Here is a 19,928-nt window from a genome sequence, read left to right as displayed (position 1 = left end):
GCTGAATAAGCATGTTACATTAAATAAGAACACAAAAAAATTATCCAGTTAGGTAGAAAAGTAACTAATCTTGCCTTTGATAACATTTATTTGTTATATATTTATTTTTTGACAACTTTTTCGAATCTATGCGTATAGTAATACAAACCCCTTTTCTCTTTCTATGGATTTTTCAACCTTACATCCACCTTGGTCTTGATAACATTCACTCTCAATTCCATAGGTTTTCAAGTCATAATAATCAACAGGTAAACCTTTCACTGTGTCACTATATGTTAACATTAAAGTTGTCACTAAATGCGCTAGTAATTCTAATGTTACTGGCTCTTCTTCGTTATTGTAGCGGAATTCAAAAAATGAAATACTGAATTTCAAGTGAAACCAATGGTATCTACTGAATTGTCATGTCACAGTAATGAAAATATCCCAAAATTACGAAAAACGATCCAGTAGAAAATTAATTAATGAGAACAGTTTTTGAAGACATTCAGCAAAAATTAAGTTTTGCTAAATTGGCCAAAGATTCGCAGTTTTCAGAAAAGATTTACCTCCCTTTTGTTACAATTAGAACTCTCCAGTTTATTGCTTTGCAAAACTCAATTTTCATTATCTTTTGTAAAACTTTTTTCATTAATTATCTTTTGCAAAACTCAATTTTCATTATCTTTTGTAAAACTTTTTTCATTAATTATCTTTTGCAAAACTCAATTTTCATTATCTTTTGTAAAACTTTTTTCATTAATTTTCTTTTGCAAAACTTTTTTCATTAATAATTCATTTTCTACCTTATTGTTCTGCATAATTTTTGGATATGTTCATTACTGTGACATGGCAATTAAGTAGATACCATTGGTTTCACTTCAATTTCATTTTTTTTGAATTTCACTATAACAAAGAACTGCATTACTTCCAGCATTTTTATGTATTGTTTGCACAACCTTCGCCAACTACGGACACTAATTTATGAAAAGCCGACCAGTCAACATGGTTGAGTGATCATAATCCTCTTCAGTATTCTCTAATCTCCGCTGTAGTTTTCTGCAAGCTTCATTATCGACATCTGTCAAACGAGGCATTTGGTGAAATGGCGATTTACTATTTTCACAATATCATTTTGGATGATACTTACTATTAAAGCATGGATGATTTCAACAAGATTCAAACCACCATAAAGAGTCCAATAAAGTTATTTTCCAATTCTGATGTTGCTTTTTCCCCATTTTTATCATGTACATTTGTGGAATCCACATCCTCTGTGCAATTCTTTACAGTTTCAATCAGAAAGAGATAGAAACCGCTTTCGTCCATGAAATTTTCTTGTACATTTTATTGCTATTTTGATTCTTCTTTCTGTCAGTCTGGACTAAGCAGCATTGTAGCATTTAAGAAGTTTGTTTATTGGATCCAAAATGAGACTGGAAAGAATTGACAGGTTGTTATCATGAAATATTTAGGAGTTTGTATTTATTCTTCCATGTCGTGTAGGATGATCAATATTCCTATTTACAATGTCGCCTCACAGGACAGAGTTAGACACCAAGGTCGTTTTTTTGATGTGGAGAAAAGGAACAAAAATAAAAATTGTCTCAGTTGTGAAGGATTTCTCCTCCACTGACAGAGAACAAAAAATTGAAGTGCAGCATCTGAAGAACAGATACTACATTTTGATCTTGACCCGGAGGATGATCGATATTGGCCGTCTTTCTTTGTACCGTAAACAGTAGAGTATCCAGGAACAAGGTATACTATCAAATGTTTTTCTGTAATTAATCCAGTCCATCAACAGTTCTGTGGGATAGCTTCATTGATACGGAATTAATATTTCGATCCAAAATTTTTATTGGTACATGCTCTTCATACATTTTCAAAGTAATTACTGTCAACCAGATACTCATGTTCAATAACCATTTTAGTTTAGGATTAAAATACTGTTATTTTATATGAATATTTGGTCAGGGTTTACTTCTAACATCAAGTATCCTCATGTCAGAGTGTGATGACAAGTTTCTGTACAAATAGATCAAAGACATATCAGAAATTTAAACTCTCACCTGTCTAGTAGGCATTCAGTCTCTCTTTCTTTTCTGTTCTTTTTTTTTTTTCAATTTTATTTTTTTGTTTTTACTGCGAATAGGCATTCTAGTAGATGTCAGACATTTACCTGCTTTTTCAGAGACCAAGAGATGTTTTTCATGATTTGAGCGCAATAGTATACCTTGTTCCTGGATACTCTACTGTTTACGGTACAAAGAAAGACGGCCAATATCGATCATCCTCCGGGTCAACAGTCTCTTAGATTTGGTTTCCATCCAACCATAGTCTTGAGCCCCTGAAGGGGCATAGGCCATCTACAACTTTGTAGATGCTTTTGTAGCGAGGAGTTCTTTTTTCAGGGTGAGGGTGCTGGCCCCACGCCCAACCTTCCCAGAAGGTACATATAGCGTCTAGCCTTCCCAAATGGTCATCCATCTGGTATTGGCCAGGCTCAACATTGCTTAACTTTGGTGATCTGATGAGAACCAGTGTATCAACATGATTGTGCCGTATTCAGATTTGGTTTGCCAGGCTTATTTGTTCTTTCCATGAGCCTAGTAACTCATATGATTATGCTGGAATGAAGATCTTTCTAAGATTCCAGTTTTGTTTCATCTTGTACATAAGACCTTGGTATTTAGTTATCTTCTCTTTCTCAGTTCGATTTAAGCCATCATCCTTTAATTTGGATTTAACTGAAAAGGAAGATCCACAAAATATACAGAATAGTTTCTGTTCTGTTGTCAGATGCATTATATCTGTAAGTAAAAAGAAAATATATTAACACAGAATCCAATGATTTGAAAACTCAATCTTTGTTTCAGTCAACTAAAATAAATATATTAATGCCCTACAAGAAAATAAATGTTTACACAAATGTTCAACAATTCCTAATTAATGTTTAATTTATATACATGCATTTTACCTGTTTTTCAAATTTCAATTTTCTGTATGGCAACTCAACCGGGAGACACGTTATTAATTCAAAATTTGTTGAAACTTTAATAAAACATCTTTTAAATAACTGAATATTTTATTAGAATATAACAATTATTAATTAATTCTTATCGCAAACAAATACAATTTATTGTGACTTTTTCAATAGCCTTGTGTTCGATATGAAGCTGAGGCAATGCTAATAAAACTGGAGGTGTGCAAACATGTACATTCCAGATAGACTTTGATTTACATTCTTGTGTCCTATGAAAATGACCTGAATTGTAACTATCGATTGATCGATCGATGCCTCCGTTCAGTCTTGAAAGACAAAGGATACTCCCTGTAGGGGCAGTTGCGCGTGTAATTGTGAGGCAAGGGTTGCGCAATCCGCAACCACGCCTATCCTGAATCGACACTGTTTGGGTCCAGTGGCAAACAGGACGACTGGAAACAAAGCCGAGATAATCGGAGAGCACATACAGCACCTAGAAATCCCAAATGGTCACCCATTTAGTAATGACCAGGTTCAACATTGCTTAACTTTGGTGATCCAGCGGGAACCGGTGTGCCAACATGATTATGCTGTATTGTAACTATCACCAAAACAAAGAAAGGCTTACATTCAAGGTCAGGAAGTTAAAACTGCACAATGCAAAATAAAAAAGGAACAATTAAATATTTTTAATGTTTACATTTCAGGAATGTTGGTTGATGTCTTTATAAGAGATAGTTAAGATAAACAACCCAGAGAAGAGAGAAAACTAACAGCCGTCAAGCTTGATTGAAATTTTTCCGCCATCACCTGCCACACACACACATGCCCTAACCACAGTCGTTATGTCCCGTCTCTCTCTTTGTCAATGGGCATACGCTAAATGTAAATAGACTTGTATGTTGACAAAATTTGTCTGTGTTGCTTTTGAGAATAATGACAAAAGAATTGTTAGGTGTATATATAATTTCACAAGCATTTGAAAAGTGCAAACTAGAAAATTATATATACATTCAATAATGTAACACTTGATCTGTTAATGATGTGCCACCCTAGGGACCATCACGAACTGACTTGGCTTTACAAGTGCCTCTTCATCGCAACTATTTGTAGAAACACCATAGGCCAGTAAGACAGCTGGCAAATCTTCTTGATACTTGCATGTTGGTTTTGAAACAGAACATGTTATTAGTTATTTGTTGTTATAGCCCTGAAATGTTATTGATGTTGGACATTTTATATCAATATTTTTCATTTGTAATATTATTTCAAACCGTATTTTTGTCTTAAATAAGAAAAGTACTACTGGATTATTAAAAAGAATTATTGTTCAAAGGTTATGTCAAATTATTTTGCTTATATGACAGAGTGAGACAATACACACACACACACACACATATATATATATATATATATTGAAAAATTTAAGAACATATTTTTCAGAGGTAAAGTAACCAATGAAGTTTTAGTAAGGTTAATACAAGAGTAATTGTAAATTGTCCCGGGCACAACGTTAAACTGCGACCATTTCTACCTTACTAACCAAATTAACCAACTAATATCTAACATAATGTTTCCAGTTTTTGTTTAAAAAAATTTTTTTAAAAAGTCACTTGTTTTGGGCAAATTTTATATTCGCGCCTTGTTTAATTGCAGCCTGCACGTAAAATATGTCTTGCTTAAATGTAGGTATGAACAGAGCATTTTTTAGAATACAGTTACAGATTTTACCTTTATCATTTTTTAGGGATATTTTAGCATCGCCTCTTTTCAAGACTATATCATTTATTTGACTACTGTCGGCAAGTTCAACAAAATGACTTTGTGGATTAAAGTTTGAATCAAAATTAATAAAATCAGATTCCTTGGTGATAACGTGTGCTGTAGCACCACGGTCTACAAGGAGATTTTTACCGTCTGTGGTATTGTCAAAGTTACATGTGAATAGAAATGTATGTTCTTCCTCAAAGTTCTCAATGTTTTTTACGGAGTCCATTTTAACATTGGAAACTTTTGTGGTTGGGTCATTCACAATTATAGCAGATAATTTTATTCTTTTTCTTGGGAAAATTACTTTTGGGGAACACGTTGCGGTGAGGTGCGTAATTTGATGGTGTCTGCTTTCGAGAAGCATTTTTGAACTTCATAATATTGCTGGAGTTATTATTGTCCACGAGCATACGATTAGTCTCTTTGTAACTGCGCAATGCCACTTTAAATTCGCTGAAATTTATGGGTTTGTCTTTCTGAGTTATAACAGTTGTAAATGGTTTAAAATCATCTGAAAGTCCCTTGAGGGTCATTGATATCAACAAGCTGTCGCTTATTATTTCACCTGAGAGTTTTAAGGCATTGGCGGTTGTTTCTGCCCTTATAATGTAGTTGGTAATAGTTTCATCCTCATTACATTTCAGAGACGTTAGTTCTATATATAGTGATATAATTTTCGGTTTCCCTTTTGATAAATAATGTTCTCTTAAAATGTTCAATGCTTTCTGTCCGTTATCCAATGCATCTCTTATAATCAGAGACAGACTTCTATCGTCTAAGCATTGAATCAGTTCCGCAAAAACAGTCGCGTTCTTTTCGAGGAATTCGGGATCATTAGAATTCTCTGTTAGAGATTGTATCACTGTGTAGTTTTCTAATCCTTAGATATCCCAGAAATTTTACCTGCCACAATTCGAATTTAGATTTCGATCCGTCAAAGAAAAGACGATGGCTGGGCCCATAACCTATTAAGTTTTGAGACATTATGTTGAACAAAGATGGTGGCGTAGTTCAGATCAGTAATTGGCAGTAGCCAAGATGGCGGCCAAGAATCAAATGCGGTCAGTGGTGTAGTTAATGGCGAAATGATTGAATCCAAAATTCGACAATTTTTTATAATAATTTTGAAAGGTTTTCATTGGTTATTTAGCACAGCTGGTGGTTATAAAAATGATTGGCGAATTCATTAATCACATACCCCCATTAGGAGTCAAAAACATTTTACACATACATACACACACATATATATATATATATATATATATATATATATATATATATATATATATATATAAATTAATTTAAGAACATATTTTCCAGATGTAAAGTAACCTATGAAGTTTTAGCAAGGTTAATACAAAAGTGCTCAATACCGAAGTAAGTAGGGCAAAATATACTTTCTAGTTGTTTTTACATTTACATCAATGCTTATGTAAAAGCAAGGAGAAAGTGTGTGTGTGTGTATATATATATATGCAATTATTTCAACAGTCAAACAACGTCGCAGCTCACAAGAGCCACAACAGCCAACAAACCGGAAGTCCAAGGCTCTAGTTTCACCTTCATTTGGGTTTATCAGTTAGACATATCTGAACTTGGGATTCGAAACCAGAACCTCTTTCATGAGAGGCAAGTATTCTGCCACATGAACAACCCTGCCACACGCAAGAAAGTCTATTGATCAACACATATGAAGCAAACCATGGCAAAATCTGACTATGTTTATTCCATAGTTGGATTTGTTGGCAGTCATGGCTCTTGGGAGTTGTGACGTTGACTGTGGAAATAATTATATAATCTCACATTCTGAGAATTATATATTGGAAACAATTATGGATACTTTATCCAAAAACGGGTACCCACTAGATGTGATTAGGTCAGTTATTCAAAAGAAATTAGCTGAATTCTCTTGAATTAAAGGGAATTTAGTAGTCAAATGTCCAATTTATCTTTGTTTTCCTTGGTTGGGTACAGTAAGTGAGAAATTTGCCAAACAAATAAGTTCAGCAGTTCATGGATGTTATTTTGCTGCCAATGTGCGTGTTGTGTTCTCTACGAGAACTTTATTACCATCTTCTTGAAAAGACGTTCTATCCCCCACAATAATAGTAACGTTATTTACAATTTTGAATGTGGTTGCGGTGCCAACTACTTGGGTCAAACAACATTAAGATTAGATGGAAGAATCCAACAACATGTACCCAGTAAAATTAGGAATGGAACCTACCGGGCAACGGACGTTGTTACTAACACATACGGGTCCTCAATTACTGATCATTTACTTAAAAACCCGTCTTGTGCAGCGAACTTTAGCACGGACTCTTTTTCTATTCTTAGTCGTGCTCATTCACCATATCACCTTAAGACCTTGGAGACTATTCACGTTCGACTTAGAAAATCTTCCCTATGCAAGCAAATGGAATGCCTCCTAGGTTTGGACGTGATTAATCTCTAGGGTATTCAGCCATAACGCTGTTTTATTTTAATCGTTTTCACACTTTTTTTTTTTTTCTCCCCATAAATTGAATAAAACACAATTTTAATCGCTTTTTCATTCTTTGTTTTAAAAATTCCCTCGATACAGCTTTGAGAAGCGAGGGTCGAAACCGGTCAGCTGGCTTCTCATTTCTCTTTCTTTCCTCTTCTGTTCCCCCTTTTTCCCCCCTTTTTGGAGAAGATTAAAGGAATATATTTATATATATACAAATTTACTTTTAATCATGAATCAGAAAAGTCTTCCCTTCCCAATTGCAATATTTAAATTTTGTATCCCTAAAAACATTATGATTATATATATATATATATATATATATATATATATATATATATATATATGTGTGTGTGTGTGTGGATTTGGTGATTTCAACTTTTTTTCTATTTACTTGTACCTTGAAGTAAATTTTTAAAATGTTAATATGAAAAAACAAGTAATAAAGTTTTGTTCGTTGTATGATTTAAAAGAGAAAAATATCTTGATTTGTACTAAAGTAAGATTCCAGTGTTTGAATTGATTATCATGCAATACAAAAACAGCAAATATTGTCAGTTTTCTTGTAAAAAGATTTAAGTCAGCCCTTTTAACTATGAAGTAATTGGAATATATATATATATATATATATATATATTTTTGGTGGGGGGGGGCATGGAAATATTTTAGTTATATTTCTTTATTCATTTTATTAAATATCTGAATGTCAAACCATATTTTAGAGGTCAACTTAGTGACATGTTCATTTGGTTACTTACGAGGTTCCATATTTTGTTCGGTAAAAAGAGACAAACAAAATATGAGGGGGGGGGGCTACAAAATGTGTAATATGTGTGCAATAATATTTTCAAATTGGTTTTAATCTGGCGATAAATATCTGACAAGAGTCATGTTTATATTAAAACTTAAAATTTTTAAAAAAATTAAACACAACTAATTAAAAATCTATGTTGTAACGGAACATTTTGAAATAATGGAATTTTAATCGTTTTAATCTTTTAAAAATGAATTAATGTTTACGAAGTTTCTTTTTCTTGGCAATTCAACTTATAGTATATATTAATTCGAAAAAAACTATTTAAAAAAAAACATATTAAGTTTATATCAATTTTTGAGTTTGTATTACTGTACACAGATTGGAAAAAGTTTTCAAAAAACAAATATATAACAAATAAATGTTATCAAAGGCAAGATAAGTTACTTTTCTACCTAACTGAATATGTTTTCAGTGTTTTTATTTAATGTAACATGTTTATTCAGCTCGAAAAACATATAGTATTTACCGATGTATTAGAAAATTCAAAATGGCGCCCGACTCTCTCTTTGACACCGTAAGTTTGGGAAAAGGAGTTAAAAATAAAAAACTAGACAAAATACTGTTAGAAACTCGCTCAATATATGTTACCGTGACATAGATTGACATATATTCGATGGGTTTTTAATAGTATTTTGCCTAGTTTATTATTTACAACACCTTTTCCCAAACTTACCGTGTTAAAGAGAGAGTCGGGCGCCATTTTGAATTTTCCAATACATCGGTAAACACTGTATGTTTTTCGGGCTGAATAAACATGTTGCATTGAATAAAAACGCGCAAAATATATCCAGTTTAGTAGAAAAGTAACTTATCTTGCCTTCGATAACATTTATTTGTTATATATTTGTTTTCTGACAACTTTTTCGAATCTATGTGTACAGTAATAAATCCCAATTTTTTAATTGCAACTTCAAGGTAAATTTTTGTTCAATATGTGTATTTAATTTTTTTAAAAATAAATATTTTTTACTTATTTGAACTCTTATGTTTCATAATAAATAGAAATTTCCTTAGATTTAAATATATTTTGTTCAAATTTCGAAAAAATAAATAGGGGGGTGGGACACGCACTAAAAAAATATTTCCCCTCGTATATTTTACGAAAACTGTACTTTATATGTAATTTCATTCTAAAATGGATACGTATCGAAAGTTTCACGAAAATCTGACCATTAGTTGATTTTTGCTAGATTTATTAAATACGGGTATGTGTTCACGTTCAGAATGTCTACTACATGGGAACGTTATTTTTAAGCGTCCATTATGTAAACACGATTTTCGTCTTGCAAATTTTGCCCTTCTTTTAAATAGTACCAAAGTTATACTGATAATATTAATTTATAATAAAATTATATCGTGTTACATATTGGGTGGGGTAATTCTGTGGTGAATTTTGGCAGTTCCTATGGCACATGTATGTCCTAATTTTCATCTGTCTTGAAAACTCACAATACACAATATTCTGTGCAAATTATATATTTCAATTTTGCGTTATGTCAGGTTAAGATAAAAAAAAAAGAAGAAAACTTAATAAATCGGAATGAGATCTTAGCAATGACTAGGGTATACAATGGATAATAAAAGTCGACGCTTCTACACTATTGGGACGAAATTTTGTAGTCGATAGATGGAGTTTTCAGATTAATAAAAAAAAAACAATGGTTTCTACTGATTTTTTTTTTTTTTTGTCAATTCTAATAAATTACAATTGTAGCTTTCAAATTATGCAGTCGAAATTACCTGAATATTACTGAATTATTAAAAAAAACGTGTTAGCAGATGAAAAATCGCGGCCATCTTGTTTAAATCAAAACGGAAAATTTTGAACTCCCCTGTGTTTTACGATCGTTTTCATCAAATTCTATTTCTTATTTTCTTTAATAAATAATTTTCTACTTTATCAATTTTCGATTTTATGAAAAATATTTCTTGTCATTTAAAATGTCCGCCATGTATTCATGCATGCACCTTGTGAAACGTCAAGTGCGTGCGCGCATTTTAGTAAGAAAGTGAAAAAATGAATATAATTAAGAAAGTGAAAAAAAAAAATTATCCGTTTCGATATCGGGAAGCGGAAAAATATCCGGAAGTGTGTGTGTGTGTGTGTTTGTGGGGAGGGGGGATTTCGGCATTGAAGGCGAATGGGGGCCATGTTTTGGCGTTTTTCTAAAATAGCAAACAAGATGGCCGCCAGCAAAAATGATAAGGATTACGTTGGATACTGAATGTCTTCAAATATGGATAACTGCAGGTTTACGCAAAAAATAAGGTAAAACTATACAAACACCGTGACAGCGAATTAACAGTACCCCTAACCCTAACCCCTAACCCTAAACCCTAACCCTAACCCTAACGCTGTCACGGTGTTTGTATAATAATACCAAAAATAAATGCTATATTCGTTCTCAGCGTACCCGAAAACCTGGTTAAGTCGACAAATTAAGGTAAATGCTGAGGGGTCGGTAAACTAAAAAAATATCGATTTTCGTAATTTCTTGATACAATCATCTTAAAAACACGAGGAATACGTAGATAATATTGTTTTCGGGTTAATTTCTGTATTACGATTTCCGGAATTTCGTCCTAATAGTGTAGAAGCGCCTAAAAGTCTTATTCTCATGAAAACTATTTGCCGGCGACAATTTTAAATGTAATACACCTTCAAAACAGGGCCGAATATGCCTAGAGTATCAACTAAAGGGGTTTGTATTACTGTACACAGATTCGAAAAAGTTGTCAAAAAACAAATATATAACAAATAAATATTATCAAAGGCAAGACAAGTTACTTTTCTACCAAACAGGATACATTTTTTGTGTTTTTATTCAATGTAACATGTTTATTCAGCTCAATAAACATGCAGTGTTTACCGATGTATTGGAAAATTCAAAATGGCGCCCGACACTCTTTAACAATGTAAGTTTGGGAAACGGTGTTATAAATAATAAACTAGACAAAATACTATTTAAAAAACACCGAATATATGTCAACTTATGTCACGGTAACATATATTGAGCGAATTTCTAACAGTATTTTGTCTAGTTTATTATTTATAACATCTTTTCCTGAACTTACCGTGTTAAAGAGAGAGTCGGGCGCCATCTTGAATTTTCCCATACATCGGTAAACACTGTATGCTTTTCGAGCTGAATAAACATGTTACATTGAATAAAAACACGAAAATTATATCTAGTTAGGTAGAAAAGTAACTTATCTTGCCTTTGATAACATTTATTTGTTATATATTTGTTTTTTGGCAACTCTTTCGAATCTATGTGTACAGTAATACAAACCCAAAATGGGGGCACTTTGAATTGATAGAAAAAAATAAAAATATCAATTTAAAACGATTTCTCTTCCCTCGACCGAGAACAGAACGGATGTTACGCTTTGTCATGTGTTTTTCTTGAAAAAAAATAAATATGAGTAATTGTAAAAATTCCAAATAAATTATGTTTTGTTTTTTTTTTGTTCTGTTTTCTTTGTTTGTTTTTTTTTTTTTTTCATTGAACTGACTTTGTTGGATAGAAAAATACGTCTTTCGTTAATATGAAAATAGGTAATATTTTGGGAAAATTTACAGTAAACGTTTTATTAAGCTGGCATTTTTTTTTCTTCCAAATAATACTCACATTCTTCAATTTGATTTCAATAAAGAAACGAATATAAAACCTTTGTTATTGTTCCGTGAAGAAATTTGCGTCCAAAAAAATCCAAGATGGTGACCGGAAAGCAGGTTCGCAGAAAATTAATTACCGATTTCTTTGATGATTAGAGATGAATTGATCACTATTTTATTCATTTTAATATTTTAATTACTTTATTTAAAAATGAAGGACACGCTTGTACTAAATTGTTAAATTTTCGTCATTTAAAGAACTCTTAGAATTCTTTAAATAACGACCTAGCGGGAGATAAATCTTCAAAGTTTATTAATTACCTCCCTTGAATATTATCTTTTCTAGTTTCACTTACCAGCTCTAGACTAACGTTATATTCTAACGTTATATCTTAAATTAATTTGTTCGTATACTTGTGTAACTCACAAAAATTATGGGTTTGTATTATTGTACACATAGATTCGAAAAAGTTGTCAAAAAACAAATATATAACAAATAAATGTTATCGAAGGCAAGATAAGTTACTTTTCTACCTAACTGGATAATTTTCTAGTGTTTTCATTTAATGTAACATGTTTATTCAGCTCGAAAAACATATAGTATTTACCGATGTATTAGAAAATTAAAAATGGCGCCTGACTCTCTCTTTGACACCGTAAGTTTGGGAATAGGAAAACTAGACAAAATACTGTTAGAAACTCGCTCAATATATGTTACCGTGACATAGGTTGACATATATTCGGTGAGTTTTCAACAGTATTTTTCTAGTTTGTAGCACTTACAGAGAACTATTTTCTCTTGTGAATCAATGCCCCCCTCTGAGTTCTCCAGCCACAGGCTAACCAATCAGCTAACAGGGTGCATTGATTCATCTGCTCCCTAAAAGGGAACGTCAGTAATCAGATCTGAACCGCCAGTCTAGCAACATCTATCCTTTTTCGTCCCCTGTCCACCGGAGATTTCGCTATAGCATTGACAGTCTCGATTTGAGACAACTGCTATCCAGCTGGGGACAACACGGTACTGACCGACCTTAAAAGAACTTTCTTTTTATTCTTCCCTTTTAGCAGCCTGATCTGCCAGTTCCTGCTACAAATAAAATACTCTTTGTTTTTATTGTTTAAAAGGAAGTTTGTGTTTCTTTTGTGCCTTGTTCTGTGCTATAATTTATTAGGAAGGTAAAACAATTACCTCTTCTAAAAGTTTTTTATTTTTAACTCCTTTTCACAAACTTACCATGTCAAAGAGAGAGTCAGGCGCCATTTTTAATTTTCTAATACATCGGTAAACACTGTATGTTTTTCGAGCTGAATAAACATGTTACATTAAATAAAAACACTAGAAAATTATCCAGTTAAGTAGAAAAGTAGATTATCTTGCCTTTGATAACATTTATTTGTTATATATTTGTTTTCTGACAACTTTTTCGAATCTATGTGTACAGTAATACAAACCCAAAATTATTTTAAAATATTATAAATTTACAATCACGTTGTTTTAAAAAAAAGTTCACAGATAGAATTCGTCACTGTATTTCCTCCTCCTCACAATTTTCTCTCTCAACTTCCAGCACACGTCTCTCCCTTCCCCCTCTGCCAACAGGCTTTTTATTAAAAAAAAAAAACTGACTGCATTTCATTTCTTTATGTGCGTGGTGGGCAGTGTGATCTTGTGTGATTCCACAAGACCACACACCATCTTTACTCTGTCTCTCTCTCTCTCTCAGATCCCACCTAAAGGTAAATCGTACAGTCACACAAGGAACACACATGTAAGCGCTTACTTCTTTGACTATTACATTCAATTCCACACTCCCCCTGGTCTCAAAATCACATATGTGGTATTCTGGACATGGTCATTTGATGTGGGCATTCCTACAAAGGGGGATTGGCTGGACTTCTTCATCTTCATTGGAGCTCTCAGAAGAGGCATCGGAACTATCGGCATCAGTGTTAGGGTTTGCAGTCATACCATCATGCTGGACTTTTTCATCTTCATCGGAGCTTTCACAAGTGGTGCTGGAACTATCAGCATAAGCATTGGGGTTTGCAGTCATACCATCACAGCCGCTGAGAACAGATTGGATCCACAGGTCATTGTTGGATGATTCACCATACCACTCCTCGCCAACTGGTTCATATTTAGGGCAAGTCGGACATCCTTCACATGGTGTGGGGTACCATCGACTAGCACAGTCTGCTCACTGATGATGGCAGTGCTTTGTCCTCTTTGAAAGCTGGTGGTGTATCGGCTATTGGGAGGCTTCATCCAGACGGTGTTCCCTAACTTATACGGCCCTCATCAATGTCCTTGATGCACACTCAGTAGCAATGGATCGCATTCACGGGTGCACTTGCAGCAGTCACGGCATCGTTTAGTGTTACATTTAATCTATAGACCACCTCTGCAATCGTGCATTGTTTTCTTGCGGTGATCCTCTTCACACTTCGGTGGCACTGCTCTGCTATGCCATTACCACTCGGCACATACGCGCATCAGTGTCTGATTCCCTACTCATCTATGAAACACCTGAACTCCCCACTGCAGAAGTCTGTGTCGTTGTTCATGAGAATCTTTTCAGGCGGCCCCTTTCGTAAAATATGGACTCAAATTCATGGATGACACTGGAAGAGTCCTGCCTTATTAACGGGCACCAGATTGCAAAGCTCATTGGTCTACAATCAATCAGAGTGAGGAAGTGCTGGCTGCCATAATGGGTTATGTCCATATCTAGGCAGCTCCAAGTCAAGTCTACTTCCAGTCGACTTTTCCACCATCTAGCTGGGGTGGGTTCGATTGACTGGCATGTTTGACATTCTTTGACCACCACTTTCACTGCACTTTTGGACACCGGCAGATTGGTCAACTGCACAAAATAACATGCCCATCCCACTCCAGGGTGCCCACTGCTGTGGTTTATCTCCCTGATTTTGTCTGCGGCCTCAATAGAGGCAGCACATAGTAATGGTACTAGCTCAGCTTCCTTCTTCAGGGTGTCATACCATCTCTGTGGCTCACGAGTGAGCCTATCAGCAAGGTTGCAATTTGAAGGGACCAGTACCGCATCCACAGACAGGTTGTACTCTGTTACCAGCTTTCTTATGGTCTCCAATCGCCGACTGATCAGTATCTCGGTGGCTACCTTGGTGTGCACTCTGGTCTTACCTGTCAGTGTGTCCAATATCCAGTGGTACACATAGCGAATCAGTATGTATACATGATATCCTGACTTTCCACTGGACTGACAGGTTGATGCCTTTTATCACTGCATCAAGCTCTGCCAAGTTGATATGAGCAGCATCATTTGCCATTCACAACCAGCAGACATCTTCGATCGCAGCCCCATTCTTCTCCAACAGCATTACCAGAGAGCTCACATTCACCCATACGTTCAGATCATCTCCCTGCACGCACTAGTATCTTTTGTGCTGGGGACATCCTGCTTTACCCTTGTGATGGTCTTCTTCACCATGCGAACCAACAGATCGTCTACGGTTTCTTCATCCCAACCTTTAGTGACTGCACTTGCCCTCCTCTTTATGGTGCCCATTTCTGCACGAGTCCATCTACACACTGGTAGGTGCCCCACACGTTTTCCACACAGGGAAAATACAGCTCGCCTCATGAAGACATCAGGCACTTCAGGAACTTCAGGAAATTGGCAGAGGTGAGGAAGACAGACGTGTGCTGGAAGTTGAGAGGGAAAGTTGTGAGAAGGAAATACAATGACAAATTCTATCCGTGAATTTTTGTGCTTTTTTTTCTTTTTTTTTCTCCCAAAATACCAGCCCATTTAACTGCAGTTATGGTATTAAACAATCTGTCATTCCCCACAGCTCTGTAATGTGTAAAACTGAGTTCCATTCTGATTTAGAGGGATATCTCCCAGCTTCCTGGAGTTTCTTAAATTTTTCTTTGGCTATTTGGTATTTTTGAACTGATAATGGAAAATGAAGGAGGGTTGCTTATTAATATAAGACCAATGATATTGTTCAATGTATTCCATATTGGTTTCACTGGTCGCCATGTTTGTTATTGCGTGCACGCAAAAATTTAATGCATGCACACGAAAACAAACATAGCGACCAGTGAAGGCAATACAGAATATATTGAACATTATCATTGCTCTTATATTAATAAATGAAAATTTCTCTATATAAGAAGGGTGTGCATGTTGTTCTGAGCACCCCTTACAAATATTGATTTTTTTTTTTTTTTTATAATATGGTAGATTAGTATACAATCGATAATATGTTGAAAAAATAGTAAAACAAAAAAAAATGTGTGTGTGGGGGTGCATTATATAGGCTCACCGTAGTTTTTTTGTGTGTATTAACAGCCTTAAAAATATCAGGAAATAATAATATTTAACGGTGAGACCTTCTGCCAAGCTTTGGCAAATCTCATGAAAAATAGTGGAAATTGTGAAGTTATAAATTTTAAGCCTCCCTCAAATGTTTGAAGTGTTTCTACATGTTTGTAAAATGTTTGAAACTTATGGCACTACCCCCCTAGCAGTGTCAGAAATTTTGTGAAAACTATTGAATAATTCCACCCGCTATCTTTCGAAGCTTATAACTCCTCGAAAAATGTAATTCAAGCTCTAATTTTTTTTTTCAATTAAAGGAGCAAGGACCAAGGTTTCATTAAAAAAAAAACAAAAAAAAAAACGTGGTTTTTTTTTTTGTTAAAGGTTTTAAGCTTCGGACTTTACGGGTAAATTTCTAAAAAACACTACTTTTTTTGTTTTAAATTTGAATATATTATTTATTGATCTTTTATCTTCAATGTGTGATATATAAAACTTTGGTACATAAATTAATTATTTACTTTTTAATAGACATTTGAAAATGGGGGGGTCGTGAATTAAAAAAAACGTTTGTCTAAAATATTATATTCGATTTATTGGAAAGAGCATTAAAATTTCACATTGACCCTGAAAATATCGTAAAAATAGAATAAATAGAAGAAGTTTGATAGATTTTTAAAGTTTAAAAATTTAAAAATACTGAACTCGTAGGTGTGTCAGAAATTTCGTGAAAACTATTGAATAATTCCACCCCATCTTTCGAAGCTTATAACTCCTCGAAAAATGTAATTCAAGCCCTAATTTTTTTTTTCAATTAAAGGAGCAAGAACCAAGGTTTCATCAAAAAAAAAACACAAAAAAAAAAACAACGTGTTTTTTTTTAAAAAAAAAAGGTTTTAAACTTCGGACTTTACAGGTAAATTTCTAAAAAACAGTACTTTTTTTTTTGTTTAAATTTGAATATATTATTTATTGACCTTTTCTCTTCAATTTGTGATATATAAGACTTTGGTACATAAATTAATTATTTACTTTTTAATAGACATTTCAAAATGGGAGGCGTGAATTATTCGACCCCTTGTCTTTCCAAGCTTATAACTCCTCGAAAAATGTAATTCAAGCCCTATTTTTTTTTCAATTAAAGGAGCAAGGACCAAGGTTCCATTAAAAAAAAAAAAAGGAAAAAACAAATAACGTGGTTTTAAAAAAAAGGTTTTAAACTTCAAACTTTACAGGTAAAATTCTAAAAAACACTACGTTTTTTTTTTTTTTTTAAATTTGAATATATTATTTATTGACCTTTTCTCTTCAATTTGTGAGTAAATTAATTATTTACTTTTCGGTGAGTAAATTAATTATTTACTTTTTAATAGACACTTGAAAATGGGGGGGGCGTGAATTAAAAAAAAACGTTTGTCTAAAATATTATATTCGGTTTATTGGAAAGAACATAAAATTTCACATTGACCCTGAAAATATCGTAAAAATAGAATCAATAGAAAAATTTTGATAGATTTTTAAAGTTTAAAAATTGAAAAATATTGAGTTCGGAAAATTCATTACTGTTTTTTTTTTTGTTTTTTTTTTAAATATATATTTCTATTACTTTTAAAACAACTTTAATAGTTTATTTTGGAAGTATAATCCATAAAGAAAATAAACAACCCATTTTTAACAGAGAAATTACGAGATTTTTATATTTTATTCGCAGTTTCGTGTTAGGGGTGTCAAAAATTCCTACAAAAATTCTGATACACCTACAGTGAACTCGTAACATTCAATTAATTTCATTACTATTTTTTCAAAAATATTTCTATTACTTTTTATACAACTTTAATAGTTTATTTTGGAAGTATAATCCATAAAGAAAATAAACAACCCACCTTTAAAATAGAAACTACGAGTTTTTTTTATATTTTATTTGCAGTTTCGTGTTAGGGGCGTCAAAAATTCGGGTTTGTATTACTGTACACATAGATTCGAAAAAGTTGTCAAAAAACAAATATATAACAAATAAATGTTATCAAAGGCAACATAAGTTACTTTTCTACCAAAATGGATATATTTTTTGTGTTTTTATTCAATGTAACATATTTATTCAGCTCGAAAAACATACAGTGTTTACCGATGTATTCGAAAATTCAAGATGGCGTCTCACACCCTCTTTAACACCGTAAGTTTGGAAAAAGGTGTTATAAATAAAAAACTATACAAAATACTATTAAAAACCCGCCGAATATATGTCAACCTATGTCACGGTAACATATATTGAGCGAGTTTTTAACAGTATTTTATCCGTTTTTTTATTTATAACATCTTTTCCCAAACCTACCGTGTTAAAGAGAGAATCAGACTCCATCTTGAATGTTCCAATACATCAGTAAACACTGTATGGTTTTCGAACTGAATAAACATGTTACCTTGAATAAAAACACGAAAAATATATCCAGTTTGGTAGAAAAGTAACTTATGTTGCCTTTGATAACATTTATTTGTTATATATTTGTTTTTTGACAACTTTTTCGAATCTATGTGTATAGTAATACAAACCCAAAAATTCTGATATACCTACTACGCCCCCCCCCTTGCTCCCAAACTTGATAAAATGCTCATGATTACATGTCTCGTTGGGTGCCCGGAAAACTCGTTCCGGGAAAACTCGTCTCGGGAAAACTCGTCTCGGGAAAACTCGTCTCCGGAAAACTCGTCTCCGGAAAACTGGTCCCCTTTCGCTAGATAGGAAAACTGGTCCCTTATTGAATAAATATCGATTGAAAACACATTTTATGATCATTCTTGAAGGAGATATTAATTTTTAAAATAGATTATAGCCCCCCCCCCCTAATATTTAAAAAAAATACTTTTACTTGTTTAATGTTTTCTTTTTTTTTTTTTTTTAATAAAATCGATTTTCTAAGTGTCCGTTTTCTACCTAACTGGCTAAGTTCTTAGTGGTTTCACTTATATTAAAGCGTTTATGTTCATACAAAGTTAATTACAAATTTTTTTGTTCTTATTTTAACGATGTTTTTTGGAGTCATAAAAACAATAATTAAAAACAAAACCAAAAAATTTAAAAATAGGCAGCGATTCGATTTTTCGTTGCTTTTTGTTTTGGTTTTTTAATTATGATAGTTTTTTTGTTGTTATGTTTTTGTTTTCTCTCATACCAAATGCACTCATGCGTTATTTAAAATTATAATTTTATCAATTATCAACATTTATTGTCGTCCTGTCAAATTTTGCAAAAATTAACTAATAAATTAAAAACGAAATATTTTTCTGGCGCGAGGGATGCCGAATTTAGGAAAACTCGTCCCGGGAAAACTCGTCTCGGGAATACTCGTCTCCGGAAAACTCGTCTCCGGAAAACTCGTCTCGGGAAAACTCGTCCCCTTTCGCTAGGTAGGAAAACTGGTCCCTAATTGAATAAATATCGATTGAAAACACATTTTATGATCGTTCTTGAAGGAGATATTGTTTTTTAAAATAAACTATAGCCCCCCCCCATAATATTTTTTTAAAAATATTTTTTACTTGTTTATGTTTTTTTTTTTTTTTTTGTAAATAAAATCGATTTTCTAAGTGTCCGTTTTCTACCTAACTGGCTAAGTTCTTAGTGGTTTAACTTATTTTAAAGCGTTTATTATGTTCATACAAAGTTAATTACAAATTATTTTGGTATTATTATACAAACACCGTGACAGCGAATTAGTAAAATCTTTTACGTAGTATTCTGTTACGTTTCGGTGTGCTGAACACGAATCTGAAAACTGGGTTAGGGTTAGGGTTAGGGTTAGGGTACATTTTTTTCTACTAATTCGCTGTCACGGTATTTGTATAAATTTACCATTTTTTTTTGTTCTTATTTTAACGATGTTTTTTGGAGTCATAAAAACAATAAAAAAAACAAAACCCAAAAATTAAAAAACAGGGAGCGATTCGATTCTTCGTTACGC

At 33.1% G+C, this 19,928-nt stretch overlaps 1 protein-coding gene and 1 long non-coding RNA gene across 3 annotated transcripts in view; one reads left to right on the top strand and one right to left on the bottom strand.

Annotated features, from left to right (window-relative positions):
* Positions 1-1,347: 1,347 nt before the first annotated feature.
* On the bottom strand, positions 1,348-11,901 carry LOC145276594 (uncharacterized). 2 transcript variants are annotated; one of them, XR_013867959.1, is made up of 3 exons: positions 11,673-11,901; positions 2,287-2,792; positions 1,348-2,222 (listed from the first exon to the last, which is right to left on the bottom strand). It is a non-coding gene; the product is annotated as an uncharacterized LOC145276594 (long non-coding RNA). The 2 variants fall into 2 exon arrangements; XR_013867958.1 differs by having other exon boundaries at positions 1,348-2,792.
* The window catches only part of LOC145276581 (uncharacterized), a 38,447-nt gene continuing 28,965 nt past the window's right edge, over positions 10,447-19,928 (top strand). The window contains exon 1 of the mRNA XM_080127790.1: positions 10,447-10,484. The gene's annotated coding sequence lies outside the window, so the exon portion shown is untranslated. The remainder of the gene's footprint in view (positions 10,485-19,928) is intronic.

The sequence above is a fragment of the Euprymna scolopes genome, chromosome 1, assembly GCF_053919585.1.
Source record: "Euprymna scolopes isolate OS-2025 chromosome 1, ASM5391958v1, whole genome shotgun sequence".
Taxonomy (NCBI): domain Eukaryota; kingdom Metazoa; phylum Mollusca; class Cephalopoda; order Sepiida; family Sepiolidae; genus Euprymna; species Euprymna scolopes.
Note: the sequence above shows the minus strand (reverse complement) of the source record. Positions and strands in the feature narration are given on the sequence as shown.